We start from the raw sequence: 6,000 nt of genomic DNA, 5'->3' as shown, positions 1-6,000 counted from the left end.
ACTCTGCATTGCTGTAAGGCCATAACGGTGTTATTTTCCTATGTGTATATCCCATGTAAGTCGCAAAGTCTCGGAATTCTTTTCCTTGCCATTGGTTTCCATTATCCGTTCTCACTATATTAGGTATTCCAAATGTTAAAAACACTTTGTCAAGTAACGGAATTACCGCTTTTGCATGTGTTTCTACTACCGGATATCGCAAATATTCATCCATAATCTCCATGAGAAAGTGTCCACTCGGAAATGGTCCACAAAAATCCATACTAAAATATGTCCATGGTGCATCTGTTAGTTCTGACATAGCCAAGAGTTCAAAGGTTTTCTTTGGAGTGGCTGCTAAACATGGAATACAAGCTTTACATGTATCTTTACCACGTTTGTTTATTCCAGGGAAATAAACTTTTTCCCTTTAGTAATTGTTTTGTTCGCACAATTCGTATGTCTATGATATAACACGGTCCTTAAGTTTGTGCGGAATGGCAATTCTTTTATCATGCATCAAAATTTCTTCTTTGTCTATGTTCAATATCGTTAATGTGTTCTTTAAACAACAAAATGTATCTAGAGTTTTATTGTCATAGGAATTGTCCCAGTTTTCGGATTTCACTGCTTTGATGTCGTATTGGATATTCGTATCGGCTTTGGACTCTAATGTCATTGCTTTCAGTACTGCATTCTTTGATTAATAATTCACAAATTCCTCTACTAAATCGGTATGATCAGTTCAATTTGATTCTTTTAAATTTGGATGTCTTGACATGTAATCTGCGGCATTTTATTTCCCTGATTTTGTACTTAACGTCGAAATCATAGGTTTACAGTCCTAATCTCCATCTTTGAATTCGCGCCGTCGGTTTTCAGTTTGGATTGTTAAAAATATATTCCAGAGGTTAATGATCTGTAACGAGTGTAAATTTTTGTCCGTACAGGTAAAGATGAAAGTGTTCCATATCCCATACTATGGCTAGTCCTTCTCGCTCTGTCTGACTGTATTTTATTTTCTACATCACTAAGCGCACTGCTAGAATGTGCGTTAAACTTTCCATCCTGAGTAAGCAACGCGCCAACACCTACTAGACTTGCATCTACAATAACAGCAGTTGCCTTTCTTAGATCAAAATAAGCCATGTTCCTATTATTTATTAATTCCTGTTTTAGCGCATCAAACGATTATTGTTGTTCTGATAGTCCATGTCCCTGTTACTCCTTGCTTTCTTAAACGTCTTAAAAGGTTCAGTTATTGTCGAATGTTCTGGAGTAAATCTTCCAACCTAGTTTGTCATTCCTAGAGAACTGCGTACTTCCGATAAATCAGCTTGGATATAAGTGTTTCGTATTGCTTCAAATTTTCTCGGATTTGCTGATATTCCTTTGAACTAAATATGTGTCCATAAAATTCCAAACTATCTTTGTTAAATTCACATTTTTTTTGTTCAGTGTCAAACCATTTTCTTGAATTCGTTGAAATAAGGATGCCAATCGTGTATCATGTTCGTCTTGAGATGCTCACCCCGTCAAGACATTCTAATGCTGTACTGAGCGTATTTGAAATATATTACAGCTGCTGAAGTGACACGAAAACTTAGATGTTTGTATCTTCTTAGTCCAACATAAGTTATGAAAGTAGTTATATTTCGTGACTCTTATGTAAGTTCTTACTGATGATATCCGTTTAAAAGGTCCATTTTGGAAAATACTTTTAGCCCCATTTAGGTCAACTATTAAATCATCTACAGTTTGAGTTATGCGTCTTTCCCGTTGTATTGCCTGGTTTTGTAGTGTCATATCTACGCATATTCTAATTTCACCCGGACTTTTAGATTTGGGTGCTACAACTATAGGCGAAACCAAGGAAGTTGGTCCATGTACTCTTTCTATAATGCCTAAACGTTCTAACCTTTCAAGTTCTGCTTCTTCCTGTTTTTTACGTGAAAATGTATCCTCTATGTGGCTGATCTATATGTTTTACAGTGTTGTCAATATGAATTTTCACTTGTGTATCTTTCAGTTTCCTAAGTCCATGAAAAATGTCTTTGTATTGTTCACATAATAGTTCATTTGTACATCCGTTTGCCTCGTCGCCATTGTGAAATAGTTGATAATTCTATGGCACAGAGGGGATAAAGTCGTCTGCACAGTTTCATGATTTTAATAAATTAAATTCTTACGTGACTTTAGATAAACAATTTCAGTACATTACAAATGTCTATTGAGAATCCGCATTGAATATAGAAACTCGTTCTAAACAACACTTTAGAAATTAGAAAGGGTATGATAGATAAAAAACGATTTACTAGAGCTTATACCTACATAACAGATAGGGCTAAATTCAGCAGAAATGTGGAGAGGGACACATATGCTCTCTGTGGATTCTCTTAGTTCACTTTATGCTAGAATGCCAGTCACTGAAAATGGAGTAATTTTGGGTATAAATGTTAATTCGGTAATTTATAATTTGAAACAATACTAAAATGTTTTTCTGTGTAGTTTTTTCGACATCAAGTGTAGGACGGCATGGTTTCTTGTCAGAAGGTTTAATACTTTGAGTACGCTTTCAGTAACTTTGAGCACTCTTTAATTTATAGGCAACAGAAGTTTACTAATGTTTCAATCTCATTATTCCAGAAGTTTACTAATGTTTCAATCTCATTATTCCATTAGGAAGATATAAATAAAAGTTAACAAATGAGGGAATCACATGTACTAAAAAAGGGGCGAGACCGGGTGCGTCAACAGGGTAAACATAGTTTTGACTTGGATGGAGAGTTGTCTCATTGGCACTCATACCACATCTTCTTATATCTAACCTTAATATGGTATGCTTTATTATCTATTTTTTGTTTTGTTTTTATTGGTTGTTTTTTAACCGTTATAGAGTTAAGTATTTTTTTCTTATACTGGATTCACTGTAACATGTAATTACTCGTATTTTATTTATTATTGTATTGTTATACATTAGGTTGTTAATTTTTTTTTAAATTGTTTTACAATTTCCATGTCGGGGCCGTTTATAGCTGGTATACGGTATGGGCTTTTCCCATTGTTAAATGTTGCACGATGATAATTGCTTATATACACATCATATGAACTTCGTCGGAAAGTTGTCTCATTGACAATAATACCACACCTTCTTGTTTTGATATAGGCCACGGTAAAAGAGAGGTGATTGATATCGAAGAGACATTCAAACTCATTAGTCAAAAACAAACCATGGAAAAAAAAAAGAAAAACGATTATAAGACAAACAACAGTATACAAAACGTAACATAGAAAACCAAAGGCTTAGCAACACGAACTCCATATGCTTGCGCTGCTGGAATATTGCTACAGAACGGAAAGTTCACAATTGGGAAGCTGAAATCATCTCTTTTGTCTTAAAGTTTTGTTGTCAACCGACTCTCATCGTCAATTTCTAGATGTAAGTCAAGATATGAGGCAGACTTAACTATATATGTTGTGTCCTTTATTTAGTTCGATGGGATAGACGATTTCAACATAGTCATAAACTTTGACTGATTATTTAGTGAGAGGACATCATCTATATACTAGTGAAGTTAAAGGATAATGCTGGCTTAAATTCAACAACACTTATCTTGATGATATTTATATACGATACGGGTGAACTTATCAATCCTTTAAATAAACTTGTTCTAAAAGGTTACCAATTCAACACTGTAATTAGATCTTTGAATATTGTTTTTATTGGTATAAATATTGATTTTGTTATCAGTAAATTAAAATCATACTAATAGTTTTGTTATACACATATGCACTTTAACTGTACTACAATCTGACGATCCTTTATTTTGGCATTGCACAAGGTCATGTTTTTCTCTGACTGTTAATGACGTCTTTTCAATATATCCATTTGATGTTGGATGTGTACTGATTGATATTTTAGTCTTGGCTTTGAACTAGCTGTCAGTAACTGCGAGTACTCTCAGATCTGTACTTAGTGTCCTTTGTGTTGTTAGTGATGAGGGATGGATAAATACCCTGCCACGTCCGGTCTGTGTTTATGTTTGATGTTTTTTCTGCTTTGTATCGATCTGATGAGTTAAGTCTTTTAAAACTGATTTTTATAGTTTGTTCTTATGTTGTACTGTTACACCACAGGTTAGGGGGAGGGTTGATCTAACAAACATGTTTAAACCCGCCACATTCTTTATGTGCCTGTCCCAAGTCAGGAGCCTGTAGTTCAGTGGTTGTCGTTGGTTCATGTCTGTCATATTTGTTTTTCATTAATTGTTTTGTTATAAATTAGGCCGTTAGCTTTCTCATTTGAATTGTTTCCTATTTTTCATGTCACGGCCTTTTATAGCCAACTAAACGGTATGGGTTTTTCGTTTAGAACTATAGACAAATGTTAAACAGAAGTTTAGAACATAAGGCAACTGTGCAGAAGATTTGGATATTCCAGTTCTTCTAATTTCTGAAAAATAAAGTTAAAGCCGTCCCCTCTGGACAAGCATAATTATGTCTTGCATTCTGCAAAATTCATCAAAAGAGAAACAAATATTAGATCAATAATGGTATTTTACAATATTTTTATTTTTGGTGACTTTTCTGGGACAAATCTGCTGTGTACCTCCTTCTTTACTGACATCATTGTAATTCAGGAGGAAACTTTTAAGTAAGGTCTCCACATTAAATCTTACATGCAACACAAATTAATGTATTTCTTCATAAGATTTCATTAGTACTACTGCAGAAGGTGAAACAATTCTTGTACAATTGTAGTAGCAGTATTACATCATGAGAAATTGAATGCATGTTGCTGTTGTTCCTTTTTTTTTGGGGTGAGGGTTGAGTTGCTTAATCTTCAGTGTTTTGTGGAATGTTGTCTTTTTGTCTTTTTTTTTATGGCAATGATGTTGCCTCTTCTTTTACCTGTTGTTTCTGATTGGCCCTTAGTATCTTATCTGATATTGAAAGATTTTTGCGGCAAAAGTGTCAAAAAACGTTTTGCTCTGACATGCATTATAAACAAGAAAAACATTTACTTCTCTATTTCCTTTATTGTTTTATTTTGTGTAGGGAAAGACCTGTTTCTATAAATAACTTACAATATGTACAAATATAAACAAGTTACAGTTCATTTATACTTTGTACAACATTACAAATAGTGGACGGACAATTAGAAATCCCATTAGTTATCTTAAATATTTAGTTAAAAGAAAAATAATAATATACATAACATTAAAAAATAAAGGTAATATCAGCTAATAAAGTTTGACATATATCTTATAAGTTGTCAAGTCATTTCCTTAAACTTGTATGTCAAATATGCTTACATTAAAAAATGGAATGTGAAGTTTACACTTATAAAAAGACGATGTGAGAAAAAGATAAAAATAAATGTCTAAAGTGTTGCAAATTAAATTTGGTAAAAACTTATTTGATATCTATGCAAGAGGTCAAAAACATTGAATTTAAATTATCATTTTGATTAAAAAGGAAAAATTCATGAAGATACTTTTTAGTTATAGAATTTAATTTTGGATGCATTTTACACTTTTTCCTCTCAAAGGTCAAAGTTAATATGGTTTGTTACAAATACACACACAAATCTTTATCTCTCATTAGCTTAGGATATTGTAAAGATATATAAAAGTGTCTCTTGTACTAGACAGTACCTACTGGTATAATAAATCTAATCTTAATACCCTCATCTACAGAAATGCCATCTATAAGTATCCATAAATAAATGCATTTTTGAACTATTGTCCTACTGACTTTTGAATAAAATGACAAGCGACTTGAACTCTTCAAATGTGATTATTGATGATGGGGAAATAAAATCTTCTACAGATTAGACAATTTGACTTAATGTTAATATTTCTGTTTAAGGATGAAAATTATTAAAGTGATTTGCTATTCTTAAAGATGGCTTTGAAATCTAAAACTGGAAATATCTACCGGTAATTATTGTTGTTTCAGTATGAATCTATAACATTCTTCTTAGTGCTGTAACATGAAATGGAATGCATTTTTCTACCA

The sequence above is a fragment of the Mytilus californianus genome, unplaced genomic scaffold, assembly GCF_021869535.1.
Source record: "Mytilus californianus isolate M0D057914Y unplaced genomic scaffold, xbMytCali1.0.p SCAF_9, whole genome shotgun sequence".
NCBI classification, from domain to species: domain Eukaryota; kingdom Metazoa; phylum Mollusca; class Bivalvia; order Mytilida; family Mytilidae; genus Mytilus; species Mytilus californianus.
Note: the sequence above shows the minus strand (reverse complement) of the source record.